Source organism: Varanus komodoensis, unplaced genomic scaffold, assembly GCF_004798865.1.
Source record: "Varanus komodoensis strain SLA01 unplaced genomic scaffold, ASM479886v1 scaffold15, whole genome shotgun sequence".
Lineage (NCBI taxonomy): Eukaryota > Metazoa > Chordata > Lepidosauria > Squamata > Varanidae > Varanus > Varanus komodoensis.
Window position 1 is genome coordinate 17,628,372 of NW_025335440.1, and position 22,632 is coordinate 17,651,003.

At 43.8% G+C, this 22,632-nt stretch overlaps 1 long non-coding RNA gene across 1 annotated transcript in view; it reads right to left on the minus strand.

Moving 5' to 3' along the window:
- Positions 1-6,997: 6,997 nt before the first annotated feature.
- LOC123020924 overlaps positions 6,998-22,632 on the minus strand; it is an 88,480-nt gene continuing 72,845 nt past the window's right edge. The window contains exon 3 of the long non-coding RNA XR_006414221.1: positions 6,998-7,290. This is a non-coding gene — a long non-coding RNA (uncharacterized LOC123020924). The remainder of the gene's footprint in view (positions 7,291-22,632) is intronic.

Here is a 22,632-nt window from a genome sequence, read left to right on the forward strand (position 1 = left end):
ATACTAAGCCAGAGCAGCCGATCATTATTAAAAAACAATATTAAACCAGACCTCTAATCAACAGTCAAAATAATTGGAGAATAGAAAGATTTTGACCTAGTACCAACTCTGTTGTGACACTGCTGTACATTGTAGAAAAAGAAACTTCAGTTTGTGTTTGAGTTAATTTTCTTCCCCCCCCCCATTTTTAGCATATGAGTTGTTTGCTTCCAGCAGAGCATAAAATATGTTCTGTACTAAAATAGGTGGTCTTAAAAATGTTTTTTTGCACTGCTGCACAGAAAGGAGCTTTCTTGGCCTGCATGTGCATAGACAAATGTCATGCATACAAGAGTGTGAGGTGCACTGCAGGCAGCTGGCCCCGGGGCCTGTCCTGGCCTTGATCCAAACATACAGAAAGAAGACAAATGAAACTGAGTCTTGCAATAAATATACAGATAAAGTGGGAACAACACGTGGGAAAACAAGTAATAGCTGGCTGCCTTATCTTATCCAATTCATGACATCTTGCCAAAGAAGTTTTAGAAAGTAATGGCAACTTGTTAATCAGTATCAAGTAATCAGTTGAGAACTGCCTGCTTACAGTTTTCAGGCCTGTCGTAATCCCAGGCAACATCTGGAGAGACAACATCTCAGAAGGAGATGCGACAGCAAGCACCACCATCACCATTGGCCTTATGGTGACCAACCATCATGTGTAACCTCTTGGCATACATGTTGTGAGTGGAGCCAGCTGGAGCTGAGGGTCAGACTAGATGGCTCGGGAGACCCCTTTTGACATGCTCTGTTTCTATGTTTTAGAGATGCCCCATCAAGAGCAATTCTATCTGGCTGCATCTGGGGGAGAGGTGAGTCTATGATCCCACCTAGTTGTTTTAGGACTATTTGAAAGAGGTCATAGAATCGTAGAACAGCAGAGTTGGAACATCTATAATAAGGGCTGTTGGGTCCATCCCCCTGCTTAGTACAGAACTTCAGGTTAAAGCATTCCAGAGACATGGCTGTCCAGCTCTCTCTTGAATGCTATTATGAGAGAACCCACAACCTCCCTGGGTCACCAGTTCCACTGTTGTATTGCTCCAACAGTTAGGAAGCTTTTTCCAATATTCAGCTGAAATTCAGCTTCCTTGAATCCATTATTCTGTGTCCTATATACTGCAATTATTGAGAAGAGTTCCTGCCACTCTTTTCTGTGGCAACCTTTCAGATATTTGAAGAGCGCTATCGAATCCCCCTTCAGTCTTCTCTTCTCAAGGCTAAACATGCCCAATTCTTTCAGTCTCTCAGGTCATACTTGAATTGGCTGGTTTCCCTGCATGTTCCTCAGTCTTTACACCAAAGTACCCCAGGACACCTTTCTTGATGCCCATTAAAGCACATTTTCCTATAGCTGGGATTGTTTCAAAGCAAGTCTCTGCTGCCATCTTCATTTTCCATTAATATACCTGGAAAATTCATGAGGCACAGAGGCATTCCTAGGAAAGAAAGGTGCCAGGAAATGGTAGGCAGAACTTTCTGCGGCAGCACATTTAGCCAGAGAAAAATGGCGACTACTGTTGCTGTTATTTGGTAAGTTGAGGACAGGCTAAAGAAAACAGCCGAGGGTCAGTGCAGAAAACTGTGGATTTAAAGGAGCTGTTTTGTGTGTTGGGACTCAGCCCTTATTTCTGCCTTGTACTCAGTCTTTGGGGCTACCCACACTTGTCATGGCAGCCATTTTGTGGTGGGGTGCTGGGCAATATCTCAACCCACCAGGTGAGCCCATGGGCCCCAGAAGGTTGCCCACCCCTGCTTTAGATTGAAAGTCAGCACTAGAAAACAGAAAGGAAGTTGAATGCTCTTTCAGAAAAAAAATATTTACAAAGAAGCAGGAGGAGAAAGAGGGTGTAAGAATTTGTGGACCCACTACTAAATGGTAAGACCCAGGAGGAGGGATCCTGTCGAATTCAGAGAAAAATCTTTGGTCTTTCCAGGATTCATCATGTGAATTTTTTCCTTCCTACAGAATTAAACAGAACATAGCTTCTGTTGACTTCCTAGTCTGCATTTTTAATCTAAACGTGATCTTCAACTTCAATAATTAAGGAAGGGAATCTCAACTGATATACATGCCCTGGTTATTTATCTTCATTATTTTGTTCCTTAGCACAGCAGTCGAAACCTCTGTGTTTTCTCACCGGTATTGGATTGCGTGGTTGCAGCCAAATTTTACAGTTGCAGAAGGCATTAGTGACCTGGGCCAGCAGGCGCTCCGGCTCTGATTCAAGATGACTTTTTTTTTATTACAACCCAGCTATTTCCATCATTATAGTAATTACTTGACATGCTATGGTTTTCACACTGACTAGAATGTCTGCCTTCCTTTCTTTCTTTCCTTCCTTCCTCCCCCTCCCTGCCCCCATTCCATTCTGAAAAACATGAAGGCCTGATATAAACAGAACACATTTCTCAGACCCAGGGAGACCCGTCAATCAACAACACGCTCTAACACGATACAGTATTATAGGCAGCATTTTGCAAAGCTTTGGCTGCCGAGACGTTGAGTCTGATCTCCTGATTGTTTCTTGCCAATGTCTCTTTGTATTCTTCCCGCCACCCTTTTTTTAATCTGGCTGATCCTTTACCTGACTTTTCAAAGTTATTAGGTTTGTTTGGTGATTTAGAGAAATGCCATAGAAGTCCAGACGAAGCAAAGGCAGATTCCTGTCCAGCAAACAGGGAGAGCTGTGTGTGCTTGTCTCTTGCTCTCTTGAAAGGGTTATCCTCAAATGCCTTGCTCTTCAGTGATCCCCAAGTCATCTGCCAGCCAGTTGAGAATGGTACAGATCCAGAGAATTCACTGAGTGACTCCAGGTGAGGCTACCCTTCACATCCTCTGCATCTACAGACTCGGTGGGAATGAGCCTCCTCCATCTTAGGAAAATAACTGGGGACAGAAGATGGTCCCCTGACATGTCCATTCATCTAATCAGAGATGGAAGACAGATGGTGTTACTGGATTATTCCTCCCATCATTCCTCATGATGGGCTATACTAGCTAGGGCTGAGTGGGTTGCAGCCCAGCAAAATACACTGGAGGGCCACACGTTCCATGCTCCTGATCGAATGAGAAACCCTGACTATTGCAATCAAGGCCAGTAGGGAAAAGCAAGCCCAAACAAAGTCCAATCAGGACACTACGCAACAAGTATTTGGATACATTCAAATCCATACAGCAGCAAGCTAAAAGACTATACTTGCTAGTGACAGGACAAAAGTGTGTTCAGGTGGAAAACCAAACAGGGATACCTGGCGTGCCATACAGTACTGAAGAATAAAGAAACGTATGGACACACCATGCTTTGGTGGTGGAGCTCATGCTTTGCATTCAGGAGGTCGCAAACTCCGTCCTTGTGTGAATGAGTACAGAAGAAAGTGCCTATGCTTGACTGAGAGAAGAAAATGAGAGGGACACCAGCCCAGGTCCCAACCACCACCAGCTTCACCTACACTTATGAGCATAAGGTCTGGAGCTGCCAACTTGCTTCTATAAGCAGGCCTTGTGGAGGAACGTTGTGCAAAGAATTACATTCTGCACTCCTGCCCCCACCCCCAAGAAAACCCTGGGCATTTGGAGAACAAATTCCAGTAGCCAGGTGGGTTGCAGATGTTTCAATACAAAAACTTATCAGACTTTCTGGGAATCTGTATATTTTTATGAGATTGGGAAAACTTTCTTGTCCTATCTTGTGACTATCCACAAAGTCTTTGTTCTGTTCCACCAGCATGTGAAAAAATAGGATGTTTAATTGTAGTTTGGTCAGTTTTAAATCTGTAAGCTAATGCCAGAAAGAGCCATTTCAATAGTTCCTCTCTGCTGTTGGCCGTGTCAGAGCTACTTCTAACTAAAAACCTAAATGAAGCATACATAAGCATTGGGATCTCCAAAAACCTGACAACTGCAAACTCTATAAACATTGAAATATGTATGTCTTGGATTGTATTACTGCCTCTGCTGATGCAGATTCAGGAAAGCAAAATGGCCCTTGAATGCCAAGTAAACTGGCCTTGCATTTTACAGTAAACAGCTCTTACGTGTGACACGCTGCAGCTGTTGGTGCAAACCCCTCTCCAGTAGGCATGGAGAGCTTTTCGTATGAGATGCTGTCACCAGGAAAGCCTCAGTGGAAAACAAAGATGCAGCGAAACAGAGAAACAAAGGCTGCATTCACAGGAACCAGGGGGCAGACAATCAGGATCCCCTGCAGTCTAGTTTTCATCCAGGCAAGTGAGGATCTCAACCCAGAAATGTTTCCTCCAGACCTCGCTGATAACCTCTCAAAAAGAAAGGAAGGAAAAAGGAGAAACAATCTAGAGAAGGGCCCTAAAAGCCTCATTACAAGAGCCTTTCCACAATTTCGTTGGAAGTAGCACTTGAAGGCTCCTGCCAGCTTCCTTGAATGCTGGGCAGAAACCAAACAGCTCCTTCCCAGAGCATTCTCCCCTGCCCTTGCCTTTCTTTCTGGAAAAGATCCAGGTAGCAGCGAGGGGGATGCCAGGATGCTTCAGCGAGAGATTGGAGCAGAGGAGGCAGCTGGGACGCTTGAGTGGCTGAGGGTTAATAACAGAGACTTCTGGGTGGAGCGTTGGTTATTGTCTGATCAGAGAAGGTGCCAGACCTTCATAAGTCAAGCAAGGGGTCAGGGGCTTGCAAGAGAGTGTGTGGGATGTGGGTGTGAGTCGTATGCGAATTTGATGTGACCATGGGCATGTATGTGTGTGCATATTTGGAGGACTCAGCACCCCAGTATTCACCTAATGTGGCCCTGGCTTGTGCCAGGAGAGGGACATTCAAGGAAACTACTGCTCAAAGAGCGAACATGTTCAGCCCATAAGTTCCATCACTAGAGTCTTCACCATCTACATAAACTGCTGAGTTAAGTCCTTCAGGATTTCAGCTGAAGAGCCATCAGTATTTATTTATTTATTTATTTATTTAAACCATTTTTATGCCACCCCATTCACAAAAAGCCTCGGGGCTGCTTACAACAGTAATAAATAAACATAAATAAACAGTTATATAATTAGAGTTAAAAAACCAGAAACAACTCAGCATGTACATAAAAACCCAATAAATACAATTCATAAATTAACAATTAAAATAACTTTTAAATAAAAAGGTCTTGGCCTGGCGCCGAAAAACAAATAACGACGGTGCCAGGCGGACCTCTCTAGGGTATGCAGATGATGGCCAATTTTCTCTCTCCTTTTAACCTTTCTGTTGGCCTTTGGTGGAGGCTGTCTGTTGATTTGCAGTGTTTCTTCTTTCCCAGCTGTCTCTATATTGATTCATTTTATTGTCTATTAATATTTTTTCCAACTGCTGCCTCCTGCTGCTAATTTGCTTGTTTTAAGTTTTGTGATTAGAACAATGGTGTTGGTTGAATCGTTTACTTAGCTTTAATTTGTTCACCTTTTATTGCTAGTCATGGGCTGCTTGGCTGAAAAGCAATATATATATTCTTAATTAAAAAGTGTAGCAAGGAATGTTAAGGATGTCCAACACCCAGGAGAAGAATTTAGGTCGTCAGCTTGAGCGTAGAGAGAGAAATTTCCCCGCAGGCAGAGGGAGCATGGTTGCATGGCTGACATGTCATTCTAAGCCACAGAGGGTTGTCATGCTGCATCTTGCCACTGGCTTAGCATGACTTCCAAACCTGGCACAGCTGTTTCCATTGGGGATTGGATTTGGCAAGCAAGCCCCCCGCGAAAAACAAAAAAACTCATGGCTTGAAGTAAGGTTGCTTAGTGTGGCTTAGCAGGATGTCTTAAACTGGCAGGCTTATTTTGGTATGAGTTGTTTAAAACCATGAAAGAACCACATGGCAAACTGCCAGCCACTCCTTGAGATTTCACTCTTAGCAGTTTCCTCACTCACCTTTTTGAATGATGAATAGTTCCAGATGTTGTAACCTTTCCTTGTAGGGAAAGGATTTTAGAGCATGGGAAATGTTGCCTTTGTGAAAGCAAAAGAAAATTATTTTTCCACTTGTACTCTAGTGTTACTTGGCTATACCATAGTGCCACCTAGAGGTTGTAAAGCAGGAATGCAGGAAAAAAGGTGTTCCCTATGTAATGCTTCGATCTCAATTCTGTGACAAAACTGAACGTAGAGACACCTGATTAACAGGTCTGCGTAGAAAAGTTCACTATGCGCCTTGAATGGGCACATGGAGAGGGGTGCATCTGAAACTTCTCAGGTAAGTATTTTGGGCCAGCCATATGCAAACTGTATGCTCCCCCTTTCTTTATTTTATTCTGTTTGTTACATTACTTTTATGCCATTTGACTTTGCAGAACCTCCAAGCAGCTTTGGCTTCGTTAGATTTTCTTCCAGTCTTTTCATTTATTAAGGACTCAAAGTGGCTTAACATCACTCTCCTCCTGCTGCTCTCAATCTTATCCCCACAACAACCCTGTAAGGTAGCTTGGACTGAGAGTCCATGACGGGCCCAAAGTCACCCAGTGAGCTGAGCAGGGACTAGAACCCAGATTGCTTGAGTTCCAGTCCTGCACGCTTAACCGCTAGCCCATACTGCCTCTCTATTCATAAATCCACGTACAATGCCATAATAAAAGTATAAGCTATATTAAAACAAGCGCAAGGAAGCAGAGCAGTATCATAACTGGTTACGATTCTAGAAAGTCTAAGTGCACAGATGTTCTGTGGAAGCTCACCGCAGCGCCTGCTTCTTGAACAACATATGGCAGGTGGTTCCAGGGTGAGCACCACCACTGGGAAGGGCTGTTCATGTGCTGTCACCCAACATCACAGCGTTTGCCCAGGAATGACCAAGAAGGGCTCCTCAAAAATCTTAGGACCCCATTTGATCTATATAGGGGACAGCAATCAGCTATGAACCCTAGCCTCCAGTTGTTTAGGCTGCGGAACACCAAGAACAAAACCTTGAACAAGGCTCTGTGGACAACAGGGAGTCTATCCCCTCGCTTTCCTACTGCTGGTTTACCCACCTTTGGCCATGCATCAACAAGCCCCAAACAAATGCATTTTGCCATCATTATCTGCCTCCTAATACTCACCCTTAGCAATGCTGTTGCTAAGAAAGATGATTATTCCCTTATCACGCCCTCTGATCAAACCTCTCTGCAGTATAATAAAAATGCCATATCTACAGGGCTGGCATTGGATAGGATGTTCCCATTTCTTCTTCCATTTATGAGGCAAGGTGTTGACAGGAAACAGGGCAGTATTTTCTGTCATCAAAACGCTCCCAAATTTATTCATAGACCCTGCAAAGAGATGGGGTTACAATGTAGACACAGAGTTTGCAGACTAAATAATTCCCTCATTCAGAATACCTGAATTTTCTTTGGCATCTGGTAGCGTCTAGAAATGTAGTGATCCAGCCCCTGTCCCTGCTTCTCTCCATATTTAAGCCAGGCAGATACAGAGCTGGTTGTGATCCATGGGGAAAAAGAGGAGGTCATCTACTGCCTGGTGTGTCCTTCCCAGACTGACAGCAGCAGCCAGACTGAACATTCACACAGAGTCCTGGGAGGTCAGATCCTGTCTCATGAAGCCTGCCTCTGTACTTCTTCATGAAATAGCCTGTTTGTTCCGCAAGAAGGGAAGATCCCTGTGGGAATAAGGCTTATCTAACCAAGCATTATGTGTCCCGGAGTGAGAAACTGACAAACAGCAACTGCTGGACATAGGCACATAACCTGGGAGGTGGCACAGAGCATCAGAACTAGAACCTCCATGAACTTGTTGAATTTATTTATTTATTTATTTATTAGATTTATATCCCACTTCTTTCGATGAACTTACATTAATTCCTGCTCAATCTTATCCCCTGTGAGGTAGATTGGGCTGGGAGTCTATGACTGGCACAAAGTTACCCAGTAAGCTCCATGGGACTAGACCCCAGATCGCCTGTGTCCTGAGTCCCAGTCCTATATTCTTAACCACTGCACCATACTGGCTCTCTAATCCCTTTTTACATCCATAGAAATTCTGAGCATCTTGTGGTAGGAAATGCCATGGGTTAGTTAGGTGCTGAGTGCAGACAGACTTCATTCGGTGTCTTTTAACTCTTCCACTATCACACTTCACTGATTGACCTGGTGCCTAATGCTATGTTACCTGAAGGAGCATCTCCTTTCATATGTGCCTGCCCACCCCTTAAGATCTGGGGTGGAGGTCCTTCTCTGGGAGCCCTCCCTGAAGGAGATTAAGATGGTGGTTACCCAGAGAAGGGCTTTTTCTGTGGAGGATCCCCAGTTATGGAATACGCTCCCCAGAGAGGTTCATTTGGCACCATAACTTTATTCTTTCTGGCGGCAAACTAAACCCTTTTTATTTTCCCAATATTTTAAGGTCTGATTGTCATTTTAATATGAGGTTTATTGCTAGGAATTAATTAGGATGCTGTGTTTTATTTTGCTTTATTCTATCCACTGTCAAACTGTCCCTAGACCTACCAAGGATGGTATAAAAAAGCCTTAAATAAATAAATACATAAATACGCCACTAAAAAATGTTCTCACTGGTCCAGCATCCATCCATCTGTACAGCACTAATATTTGCCAGGTTAGAGGGTTTGCCTCTTCACCTTTCTGCACAAAGACCTCTAAATGATGTTGATCCACCACTGCCCAGGATTCCAGGTCATGTGGAATCCTTCACACATAACAGCGGTGTGTGTGAAGGTGCCTTCCCTGTAGACATTCAAGTTGCATGTGCGACCGAGTAGGGGCAACGTTACTCGGTGGAGTTCCACTCTCTGCTCACACATTGCTCTAATGGCCAGGTGTCTTTCTCAAAAAAGCATCTATGAAAATAGTAATAACACTACTAATAATAATAGTTTTAGATGCCTTTCTCCCCACCCCCCTCAAAAAAAAAAATCCAGGCAGCTAAGTAGATACAACAACAACATCTGAATTATTTTAAAGAAACTTTGGATAAAACATACACACAGAGAGAAGAGATCCAACTGGAATCTAATACAGTATCCATCTTTTCAGTGAGTTCTCAAAGTAAATTGTTTACCATGATCACACCATTAAGAATATCTGTAATATCACAAACATAACTTTCACATTGCCTTTAACACTCTGCCCCCAACCCATCCTTATCCGAGTCAGTTCAGCTGCCTATCTTCAAGTGGTTCATAAAATACTGAGCAAGCACATGAGGACCAGCCTGGAGTCACACTCCTAACCACTTTTTCTAGAAATTTCATCACTGTGTGGGCAACCTAAATGGACCTGCCTGTAACGGAAGTGCAGTGTTTCTTGTCCTTCCCTGAGCAGATGGAGTGAATATCTGTTTGCCTTTTGTCCAGCTGTCTTTGCAAAGAAGTCTCTGCTTTTCCAGCTTTCTTCAGATTCACGTCTCATCAAAGATGAGGCCTAACTCTTACATGAACTCTCATCTATTTCTGGCCAAGGCATCTGGTTTCTTATGCACCCTCCACCAAGCATGAGATTGAATGTTTGACAAGTCATTGCAAACACTTCAGAAGCAGAAGCTGCATTGGCTCAGAAGAGGCCACACCTTAAACAAAGCTAAAACCTGCTTGCAGGACCTGGCACCCATGGGCAGTGCTGGAGCCCCTGCATTCAGGGAAAGCTGTCCCCACCGCACACCTTGGACCCCTGCAAGATCTCTGCACAGACTAGATGGCTTTCTTGTACTGTGGACACTCACCCATTGCGTTAAAGAGAACGAAAGAAGAGACTGCATAAAATTTGCACGCACTAATTTACATGTGTATATGCATGCATTTAAATAAATTCTCTGATTTAAATAGAACTGCAGTGCTTCTTGCCACAGTGGGGAAAACCAGGACTAGGTAACTCCTGTGCCTCTTGCTGTCCAGGTGCTGGCTGTTGCAGGGCACTTTTGGCGGCCCTGCTTAGGATTCTAAGGCAAACTTGGATTGGACTGCCTTCAAACAGAAGAAAAGCCCTTTGTAAAGTAGGACACAGAGCTGCTCCACTCCCCACCCCCTATATTTTAATCCTCTTGCCAGTTTTCAGCAGCAGACATAGAACTGCTTAGCTTGGCCATTCGATGGTCAACCATCTTGATTTCCCCACAATGCACTGAGAATTTCCACTGTGTTGTGGGGAATCCAAGATGGCAGCTGGTGGGCTGCCAAGTGTGGTCTCAGTGTTCACTGCTCCTGTCAAGCAGTAAAAAAAAAAGTTAAAATAAGGGGGAGGGGGGGGGGGAATTACCACCCTGAAAGCAGTGGCATAAAGAGAGCAGAGCAGAGCAAAATATGAATAGGTAAAGAGCAGGGCCCAAGGCTGAACATAGGGCATGCAGGGATGGAGGCTTCTTGGTGGGTACAGGCCTTCAGAGATGTGTGTGAACGAAGCTTGACTTTGCCCTGGTTCTATAGAAAATACACTGCATAAATACCAGGTGTCCCTGAATAATATTAATAACATTGAAGGGGATGATTTTTCTTGAGCTGCAGAGTAGAAAATGTGAACATTAATGACTCTGAGTCCTGAAGTGCTCCCTCCAGCACGCTTCTGGCTGTAACAGCCAAGCCCTGGCCTTAAATAAATAATTGAGAAAGCCAAGCTATGCCACTGAGGATGTGTCAGAAAGATGGACACTGGTGGCTGGTAATGCTGATGGGCAGCAGAGAAAGATGTGTATAATGTCCACCTGTCCTGACAGGTAAGAGCGGCTATTATGAATAATCATGACAGAAAAAATGATTGACAAGCATTCCGGTGTCTGATATTTGCACAGGTTTCAAATGACAAATGATCGCAGAGCAATCGCAACTGATTTATACAGAAGAGAAAAGGAGGGAAGTTCCAGATCCAAAGAGCACAGTCTGGAGTTTGACCTGAGGGGCATTTGTCAATCTAATTCCCTCTAAAACTGCCATCATATGCCCCATATTGTCACGGTTAAGTTGCTGTTGATTGGACCTAAGCTGAAATGTCTAACAGTTTTTTTTCTCTTCGGGCTTTTATCAGCGCTGGGAAATGTCCAGGCTTTCTGGTGTTCCTTTGGGAATCCTTGTGAAGATGTTTGCTCATTTATGAGAGCCACCACAGTGCTGGACTGGGGACCCAGGAGGTGCGGGTTCCATTCCCCCACTTGACCATGAAGCTCACTGGGTAATTTTGGGCTGGTGGCCCCCTCACACACACACACACACACACACACACACACACACACATCTACCTCATTAGCATTGCTTTTGTGTGGAAAAAATGGAGTGGAGGAGGGCCATATAAGCTGCCTTTGGTTCCTTACTGAAGGAAAAATTGAAAGTTAAAAATTTCATTAATAATAGTAATAATAATAGTTTCATGGCCCTCACCTTCAATGACACCATCAGGAACCCAAATCTAACAATATCACAAAGTCAAGTCTCAAAATGCCATATTATGGCAACATCCATAAACTGATCCTTCCTGGAAGAAGAACCCAAGAAGGAATGAGAAGATACATATACCAAATTGTTAATTGTTATTGTTTTAATTTATTGTGTATTTTATTTGATGTTGTGAGCCGCCCCAAGGCTTCGGCATAGAAATGTTTTAAGAAATAATAAAATAAATAAATACGGTTCTCCACCTTGTGGCCCTTGTTGCAGGGAAGATGCTATGCAAAATTTTATTAAACAAATACACAGATGTTCCAAGACCACTCCAACTTTGCTAGGGTTCTGGATAGATTTTATGTCCCTATATAGAGATCAGTGGACAGTGGCTACCTATTAGGAAATTTTGAGCCCATTGTTTTAATACTTAAAAATTGACCAAGCCCAAGAAAGTAGGGTATGTGTGTTTGTTTGGGGCTGAGGAGGATGTTAGGAAAACTTCAGGTGGGATGTTGCATATCTTTGAAAAAGACATTCCCTTCTAAATAGGCAGCAAATATCAGCACTTGCTGAGTTCTGAGATCTTGTACAAACAACCTGGGATGTCATTTTTAAATACACATGCAAAGACACATTCTTTCCCTTCCACCCAAAATTGCCTCCTCTCAGGACTCTTGTGAAGAGCTCATCCGACAGGGAGAAGGCAAGCGGACTGATTAGCTAAATTTATTTATGATGACAAAAGGGAAATCGTGAAACCCCCCACATTGGAAATGGTAATTTATTCCTGATAAGTAGTAAATCAGCAGGATTTCACTGCCCGCATGGGGCCTGCAGTTAAATAATTAATGATAAATAACGAGCCTTGGTTTATTTATTTTTTATTTTTTTGTGGGGGGAGCTGGTTTTAAAAAAGGTTTGCAGTGGTTTTGGAGCTGTTATTTATACATGAGCTCATTTGACAAACTTGTGTGCTGTTTATAGTAATGATAACCTCGTGTCCTTGCTGAGTTACAAAGTATGAGCTGATCATCTTAGCCATTCCTGTGGTTTACATTCAGGCTATCCAGAGTCAGGTTAAAACAATTATGCACTGTTTTCAAGCACTTCTGATAATATTTTTGCATGGATTTATCATACAGTCGGGCCATCGCAGCTAATGAGGCCAGACATATTTAAAACAGACCCGTTGGAATCACAGATCAGTCATGAAAGACTGCAGTCCCATTGATTTCAATGGGTCTATTATAAGGATGTCCAAGTGCAGATCCAGTCCATGCCTATGACAATAACATACCATATGTTTAGATAACAATATACATAACCACAATGGTGGATATGAGGAGAAAGAAACAGTACCTCCGACCCAAGTAGCTGTGAGGTTCAGATCTCATCACCAGAGCCAAGACTGTAAATTTTCCACCGCAAGGCAAATCACAGTTGGGCAAAGGAGAACAAGTGGGGGAAGGATTAAATCCGCCATCTCCAAATACCATGATTCAGCTGTAATGCAAAGACCTGCTTTCTCCAGGTTGGCATGAAAAAGAGAAACGGGCATCTCAGCAAGGGAATGGATGACTACAACAATATCAAAGACCAGGTTGTGTGTGTGTTTGGGGGGGAGGGGGAATGGAACATAGTACCAGGGTTGCCCCTTAAGCATCACACCAACACAGGATATCAATTTGTGTAAACGTTCCATAGATTCCATGTAATTTATATAGAGAGACTCCAGTTTGGAAATGGTGACTCTAAGTAAGCTAGAACACAGTACTTCTCACAAGACTGGGAAAGCCATGCCCAGCTGCTCTGATCCATGCTCCATGCTACAGATGTACATACAAAACTTGACTTCAACAACATTCTCCAAAATTCCACTTCAAACTCATCCTGTCCTCGATCTGTATCAGCATCTCGGGGTGAGAGGAGATGGCATGAACCTTTGTGTGAAATTTTCCAAGCATCTACATCAATATGACACAGTCTGGAAATGTATGAATTCTTCTTCCATTGATTAAAGTGTATGGGTGCATTTTTCGAAAGGATGCATTTTTTCATGCACATTTTTCAAACACATGAGTGCTACCAAACACATTTTTGTGGGGCCACAGATCATACTGCAAGATTGGAAATGTACAAATGGCTGCAGATGGTGTTTGAATCTGGGAGGTGCAAACTAGATGAAGTATATTTAGAAGATGAACTGAAATGTCTCATATATCACTACTCAGTGCTCTGCAGACTGTTGATGGGAGATGCTTTCCCATCTTCTGTTTCTTTAGCTTTAAACTGGGCTGGGCATCCCTTCACATACAGCAGCTCTTTGAACAGAGGGCTGTCCTCCATAAAGTAGGCCATATGCCCACCATACATACTGTCACTGCTGGACAACTGCTGCCTGGGAGACAAGACAGCTTCACACCCCCACCTGCTGTTGCAGTTGTAGAGGTAACAGCTTTGGAGATGATTCTGAATGGATCTACCACCTTATGATTCCGAATGGATCTACCACCTTACTGCTCCCAGTGTAGCAATAGTCCATGAACAGATGCGACTCCCCTCTTAGTGTGGTAGCGACATTCATGTCTGAAGTCAAGAATGCAGTGATGATGCAACACAGGACCAACAAAGGGTGGGAGGGCCTTCAACCTCGGCTAACATGCAGACATGATTAAAATTAATCGTGAAAGATTTTCTATACTTTGGCTTAGTCATTGATTCAAAGGGAGAGTGCAGCCAAGAAATCAGTAGAAGACTGAAACTTGGAAGGGCTGCAATGAAGGAACTATAAAAGATCATTATGTTTAAGGATGGAGGGGGGCCTTACTGGAGGCCAAGACTTAGATCTTCCCCATTGTTGTATTCATGATCACAATGCTTGGGTGTGAATGCTGAACTGTGACAAAAGCTGGCAGGAATGAAAATGATTCATTTGAGACATGGTGCTGGAAGGAACCATTAAGATATCCTGGGCTGGAAGACACACAAGTGGGTCCTAGATCAAATCAAGACAGAACTTTCCCTAGAAGCAAACATGGCAGCACTGAGGCACATGCTCTGGGCACATCACAAGAAGGCAAAATTCCCTGGACAAGACACTCCTGCTGGGGAAAGCTGAGGGTAGAAGAAAGGGAGGACCAAAGATGAGATGGATCAGTTCCATAAAAGAACCCACCTGCAGCGGATGGAGAAGAGACCCGTGTTGTTTGGCTTAGAATGGTCTTCTCAGAGAGGGAAGGAAGTTTGCAGCTCTGTGGCATAAAGCTGCAAAAGATCTAAGGCTTCAGCAAATGCATTTGCCACACTTGCCCTGGCAAACAAGATGCTGCCTTCCGGCAAAGTGGGAGCAGCGGCCAGGTGTTTTTTTGTTTTTGTTTTTGCACTGCTGCAGCTGCAGAGGTGGAACCTGAACCATTGCAAGTGAGCCCTGCCACTTCTCCAACTGCCTCTCTATATTCACTGCAATGAAAAAGCCTCCACAGCAGACACAGTGGCTCTGGTCCAGCCACTCCTAGCTGAACTTCAGCATTCTGCCCTCCAGGATTCTACGATCTACTAGCATTTTAGGGTGCCTTGAAGAGGACTTGCATGAGATCCTGGGTGGTGGCACCCTCCACTGCCATTAAGTTGCCTTGGTGGTGGCTCTGTCCAGGCTCTGTCAGGGCCCCAGAGGCACTCCAAGTAGGTGCCAGCTGCTGCCACTTAGGCCCAGTGCTGAGGGGAGCGCTGGAGCTGCCAGTGGTGACCAGCAGTTCATGCTGTGGGTTGATAGGAAGGACAGGCTGTGGGCCACCCTGAGGGCTTGGGCCATGCACAGCTCAACATTTCTGGGCACCTGCCCATCGCCACGGCCCAGCAGAAGGCGTGCTCCTGATCCCTGGAGTTCCCCAGCCCAGTGGCCACCTCCCTCTGACACAGTTCCTCTCACAGTGCAGGCATGTGGTCGGGGATTCTGAGAAAAGGGCTCAGCTCCTGAGGCAATGCTTTTTTGCATTCATGATTGGAGTGGGGAGTCACTCTGAAGTGTGCAGGCAGAGGAGAAATGAGTCTGTTGTAGTATGTAGTAGCAGTGCTGAGAGCCAGGTTCCCTCCCCTCCTCCTCAGAGAGAGAGAGAGAGAGAGAGAGAGAGAGAGAGAGAGAGAGAGAGAGAGATTGCTTGCTTGCTTGCTTGCTTGCTTGCTTGCTTGCTTGCTTGCTTGCTGGCTGGGCCTTTTTCCCAGGCAATAAGTAACGCTGCTAGTCTGACAGATGGGACCTGAGCAGGAGGGCAGCTGGGAGGATCAGGCCAATCTCTTGGCTCAGTGCCTGGCAGTGCTGAGCACTTCCAAAGCCACAGCTTTCCTGTCAGCAGAATGCAAAGCAGGGGTCCAATCAGGCCTGCCCCCCCCCCCACATCTGCCCATTGTGCTTCCAGGCGTGAGCATGGCTGCAGGATGCATTTTGAGCTGCTGTGAGGGAGTAGGACCAGGCAGGTCATGGAGAGGCTTATGCTTGTCTCGCTAGGCTCTGTACTCAGTGAGGGCACAGAGCTCCACCTCAGCATGGACAAGCCTTGGCATGTTGGATTATGGAGCGGCTGAAAGGCAGCCCGTTGGGCCAGAGCTGCCTCCTTCAGACCATGCTGGTCTTTTGTTTGCAGAGAAAGGAGAGGTGGGAAGAGAGAGAAGGCAGGGAAATTCTTCTCCTCCAGGTTGTTGCTGCTTCAAGGCCCCTGTTTCTCTACTGTGTTAAGGCATGCCAGTGATTCAGGATGGATCCAGAGCGGGCAAGTGGCCACTAGCCCTGTTCTGCGTGCAACTGCTGTTCCTAGGAGTGGCACCCAGGTTCAGCAGTGCTGGGCATCTGCAGTGGACTGGTCTCCAGAAAAGGCATGCTTGGATCCCCCAGTGGAAGAGTTGGCATGATTGGGTGGGTGCCAAGGACCCACCACCCCCCTGGGTTCTGCTGACCCCGGGTTTGCTCTGCCTCCTCGCCATGACAGGAAGGAGAAGCAGTAGATACCACTGGACAAATGCTGTTTGCTCAGCATTTGTCCAGCCCGTGAGTTGTAGCCATGATGAGAAAGGGGAGGAGGACGTGGACAGCTGGTGCAGCCGGTGGCACGGAGACAAGGAGGCACAGTAACTGAAGGAGGCTTGTATGTATTTTGGCAGAAGTCTACACAACTCCATTTTGCCAAAAAAAAAAAAAAAAACAGCAAAGGAGTAAAATGGTAGTCAACTGGGGTGTATGGCAGTCATTTAATTTCATTTATTTATTATTACATTTGCATTTGTACCAGATTACAGCTCCCTGGGATTCTGTACTATACTGGCTTCAGCTGCTGGTGGAAGCTGAAGTCCGAAACATCTCGATGGCACCAGGTTTCAGAAAGTTGTCTTAAATCTTGACATCTCATCTGGTCATGCCCTGCAGACTTTTCAGGTTTTTAGTGTGCAGTAGAGATATGCAAAATTGTGAGGATGAGTTTTGTGCAGACCTGGCCAACCAAATAGGGTTTACAGGTAAATACTGATAACAAGTAAGAACAAGTAAGACCTGAAACAAACTATTGCAATTTGAAGTGCTATTGTTCAGGATTCCAGTTCTCCCTGATTCCTTTCCAGGGAAGGGGCGGCATAGAAATGTTATAATAATAATAATAATAATAATAATAATAATAATAATAATAATAATAATAAGCCCAGTCCTAACTGGGATGTTTGGGGATTTCTAGAAATGCTCTGTACTTCAGCAAACCTTGGCATTCCTCCACATCCATTGATACCTCATTGTGTATGGAGGGTGTCCAGTTTTGGCCATATAGGGACTCAGAAAGCTACTGGAGAAAAGGACAAGTTCAAATAGCACTGTTGCTGATGATGCAACTAGCCATCCATTTGCTTGTGTTTAAGACATCACATCATGTATAATGTAGCATATGCAAATTTGTGCATTCTCCCCGCCTTACCCCACCCCAGGTCTGAGCCCTAGATCTTTTTGGTACCTAACACTGCCTCTGTATCACTGAAATCTGACCAGCTTTTGTGAGCATCTTCTTTAGTTTGGTTGGCATGCAGAATGGCAGCGGGATCATCAGCCCTTGAGTGAAGAGATTCAGCGAATGTGAGCATATGGAGACGTTCACAGCTGTCCATCTCTACCAACAGACCAGCAATTTTATCTACCAGAATAAGGTGCATGGCTTGACTAAGACAGAAAAGGCATTTTCCCAACATCTGCTTTCGTTCCTTCTCCACTGACCTTGTGCCCCTCTGAACTAAGTTGAATGTTTCCATGTAAGTATAACACCCCAAACATTTTTTTAAAACAGTTGCACCTATAAGAGTGATACTTTGTTGTTTCTTTATTTGTTTAAAGCTTTTCTATCCCATCCCCTACAAACATCTCAGGATGTTGTTGTTGTTGTCCAATCGCAAAGTCGTGCCCAACACCTTGCCACCCCATGGAGAAGATTCCTTCAGGTTTTCCTGTCCTCCACCATCCCCTGGAGTCCACCCAACCCCACACCCACCTCCCCAGTGACCCCATCCAGCCATGATCATAACAATACTTAGACTGTCACTCAAATAGCAGTACCAAGCATTCATGGTGACAAGCCTATGTATAATTCCTTGGCACTAAGTACCATTGAACTTTCTGTGGGCTACCAATGAGTAAACATGTTGCAGATCATAAATCATTCTTCACACAAGACCTTCACTGGAGGTAAGGTAAAGTGACTTGCACAGGAAAAATGTTCTGCAGTGTTGGATTTGTGGTGGCTAAAATGCAGGTACAAATAGTTACCACATTGCAATAATGAACGCACCAATCTGTATGACCCCAAAAGAGAGTTGAAACCTCAGGTGGACTGGAACTCAACTCGAGATGTCCCTCATCAGATACTGGTAATTTAAAACTTGCCACCACCGTCAGGAGCAAACTAATAAAACTGGTGCAAAATCCTAGAAGTCCTTGAGGGAAACTCCAAAGCACTGGGTTTGTTTTGCTTTCTCCAAACACTGTTGCTCTTTATGACTAAAAAGGTAAACTCTGTGCACACCTCCCAGTGTTATGCTTTCATGCCATCATCACCCATAGAGTTAGGAGAAGAAAAATGCTGCCTTCTTTTATAAACACCTCATAATAATCTCATTCTTCCTTCTTAGCTTGGCATTCAGTGACTTGCTTCAAAGAAAGAAGTAAAAAGGCAGACATTATGAAAAACACACAGAGACATAAGGTACATATTCTGTCATCCGACAAAGCTTTTTTTCCTGGCATTATTGATTCCGGATGAGAGGGAGATTCTTCCCCCTGAGAGCATCTTTCCTTTTGGGAATAAGCATTGAATTAAGATTCCAAGTATCTGCCTGCATTAGAGAAACAGGAGGCGGCAAGTCTGCCTTTGCAATCCTTATTTAGTAAATAGAAAGGTTTAGAACAGCCTTCTCCAACCTGGGGCAATCTAGAAATTTAAATGCCCCTTTACACCAACTCTAGCCAGTGCGGTCACTCCCAAGAACACTGGGAGCTCTTGTCAGCATCATCTGAGTGGTACCAGATTGGAGAACCCAGCTGAGGGCATGGCATTTCTCCATGTAAATTTGGCCATTCAAGCAGCATTCAATTTCCTCTTGTTAATGCTCAAGATAACATGTTGCCACAGGCATGAATGAGCCTTTCCATATTAAGCAACAGTGCTGTGCCAGAAATGCCCTCTGCTTTTTTTAAAACTCTTTCTCATTCTCATTCTACCCTTTGAAGAATTTGATAGTAAATAAATTGCTTTTTTAAAAAATTCAAAGGAGAATGAGCTTTTGGGAAAATTCTCATTTTGGGAATGTGGGAAAACAAGTAAGTTGTACTGCAACCCCTGCCAATGAGTCCTATCTGTGTGAAATTATTTGGTGAATTGCTCCTTCCCAGAAATTCAGTGAAACTGTCCTCGCATGCCCTTCTCCAAACACACACCCACACCAATTTCTTTGCCCAGGCTGGAGAATTTTGAAAGGCCATTTCCATGCAGGTCTATTAAGTAACATTTCTTTGCATACCGTGAAGCAAGCAAGGTTACGTCCGTGACTGCTAACCCGGTACAATTTCTGCTTCCAGCGCTTGCCAGGACATGTATGGTACGCCTTTAGGATCAGAGCGCATTTGCATTTCATTCAGACCTGTTCAATTATCCATAGTAACTAGCCTTCAACAAAGTCATGTACCAACAAGCCAAGGATGAGAAAATCCTTGACCTCATCGGGCAAGAAAGCTCAAGGAAGACGGTCGCATTACAGTAGGTAAATTGGGCTGCCTGAAAAATCCATTTCCATGTTCACATGTGTGATGAGATCATATTATATCAGTGTCTCAACAATGTTCTCTAAATGCCTGTCTAATAAAATTATAGATGCTAATGACAAAAGCAGTGATCTACTGAATTCTACTGTAATGTAATCCCCACTGAAATATTAATTAATTGAACAGTCTAGTTCAAGGGTTTTCCATCTTTTTTGCTCATGGCCCTTTCATTTACCTCTGTGACCCTCCTCATAGTTGCTGTTAACTGGAAAGGGGGTCCTTTATCATCTGTAGTGTGGCTCCCTGAGAACCACTGGTATCATCAGACACATATGAAAGGACCTGGACAAGAGCAAGGCACGTTTTAATAGTGAAACATTCCTTAAGAGTCTATTTGAGTTACATTAAATCAGTTTAAAGAAGTCAGAATGTAAAAGCCACACACATCTGCAAGCTAAAGCACTAAAACATGGGCGATGGAGCCCTTGGTCTACTTTTACAACAATGCCTGAGAAACTGAAAATTATTCCCCAGTGGCTCAGCACCTAGGACAGTGTACCCCAACGTGGTGCCTTCCAGATGGGTCAGAGTGCAACTTCCAAAATCCTTGGCCTAATTCTCGGTTGGAAATGATGACAGTTGCAGTCCAATGCACACAGAGGCTGCCAGGATAGGAAAGGCTTACCTGGGGTATTAAAAATCCAATGTGAGAAATGCCTGTGGGCTTTTATACAAAAAATGTGTATAAAGTGTACCCATTTAAACAAACAACAATCAAACAGACCAAACATTCAGATGATGCTCGATTTGTTAAAAGAAACACGGGAAGCCCCGAGACAGAGAGAATGCTAGCAATGGATTATCTCACTGAACATCATAACATGGGAGAGGGCTATTAATTTTTCCTTCAAACTATAAATGCCTGGACCAATTTTGTAAATGTTTTCATTTGTCAAAGATAAACATTTGTGCAATGTCTTTGCTGTCATTAATCACTGTTAAAAAATGGATTGACTCTTGGTCTTTATTTTCTCTGAGAACCATTTTAGGAAATACCCAAGTGCTGAAATTCTCACATACCATTTTCAGGATGTAATATACATGTTGATGAGATGGTCATCTGTTGTGTGAATTGGTGGGGGGGATACAGATATATTCAGCTGTGCTACAGATTGTAACTATAAGGCAAATGCCTTTTTAGCATTAATCAAAACTCACTGTCGTGGGAGATAGTGCACAGAATCACTCTCATTATGACTGGGAAAGCTGCCAGGTTTTTACTGTTAGTCAAGCTATCCAAACTATTGAAAGACTATCAGTATCTGCAAGGCTGGGACCAGGGATCCCCAGGAGCCCACAAGCTGCTTCATGAAAGTAGCAGTTACAATCAGGGATATTCCCTGGGAGAAATTATCTGGGTACATCTGCCAATTTGGCCAGTAAGAGTCCTCCTGAAGTGACAAGGAGCTTCTCTGTATGATGCGGTTACTCCACTGTTCATCCCTTATATGTATTTTTGGTTTGGTCGCAGAACTAAGAACTAAACATCACACAAGCATTTCCTTTCCTGCTTTTCCATTGTGTGAACTCTAGGTGGCACTGTGGTATAGCAGAATAGCACAAATACATAAGAGCAAATTGCACTTTCATTCAGTTTTATGATTAAATGCCACGTTTTCCCAGCTCCCAGAAACCTCACCAAATATGGTGATTGGCACAGAAGCAAACTGGGGGAGAAGGCCACGTCAAAATGTTGTAAAAAAACCCCAAACTATAAACTGTGAATAGAGAATGGGAAGTACATGATAAATGCTTCATATGACAAAGTTCTAGAAAAGCTTCCAGAATAGGCTGGAATTTTGCAAGCACAGTTGGAATTTTGCCCTCTGCAGTTGATACTCCTGGTTTGCACTGGGTTGCTTTCTATGACCCAGCAGTGACACAAAAAATTCCTGCCTAGTGCTCTCCCTCCCTCTCTGCATAATGTGTCTGATTTGATTACCATAGCTTTCTAGATGCCAAGCCTGCTGGAATGGCCAACTCAAAGGTCTGGTGCTCCCAAACCAAACCAAAAGGATTTGAAATCATGTTGAAATGCTATAAGCACAGCTCCAAAATAATGATTAGCAACTGATGTTTATATATTAAGTGCCATCATGTGTATGATGCTGCACAGACTACAAGAAGACAAATGCCTGTCCCAAGGAGATCATGATCCAAAAGCAAGAGGAACAATGACTGTAAACAAAAGTCAGGAACTACTCTTTTCTTGCCACATTTACTAAGAAGAAATTCCTATCTATCTAAGCTCCCCTTTCTTCCACCAAGTTTGAAGAAATAAAATAGAATAAAATAAAATCCTTAATTGGTGAGATCATGGGATTATTGTAGCATAAATGATGTGAGCCGCCCCGAGGCTTCAGCGAATGGGGCGGCATAAAATGTTTTAATAAATAAATAATAAAATAAACAATATGTATTTATTTCTTACTATATTAAATTTATTAAAACATAAGCAATATCAATGTGGTTTAGCAGATTGGAGGGGAAAATCCAGCAGAAAGCTCCTCCTACAATATGTATTCAATACCTTCTAAGCCATAAACAAGGACCCTACTGATGCTGATGGACTACAGCTCCCATCATACTGACCGTTGGCCATGCTGGCTCAGGCAGCATCTGGAGTTGCCCAGTTACTTCACCCCTGCTGTAACCATAAGGACCCAGCATAAAGGCTGTATTCCCATGATTTAATAGCATTATGTTAGGAGAGATAAGGGTCTGATTTTTTCTTTACATAATACTAATCTTGCTCAAGAGTGTTCCAGATATCTGTGAGTTGCATTGTCCAGCAACTTACTTCTCCCAAACTGCCATGGGCAGAAGAGGGACCACAAGAAAACTGAGAGGGATGGAACACCCAGATACTGATTTTGGAGAACTTCTGACCTGCTGTGTGGAATGCAGGTTCTGACATGCAACATCTTA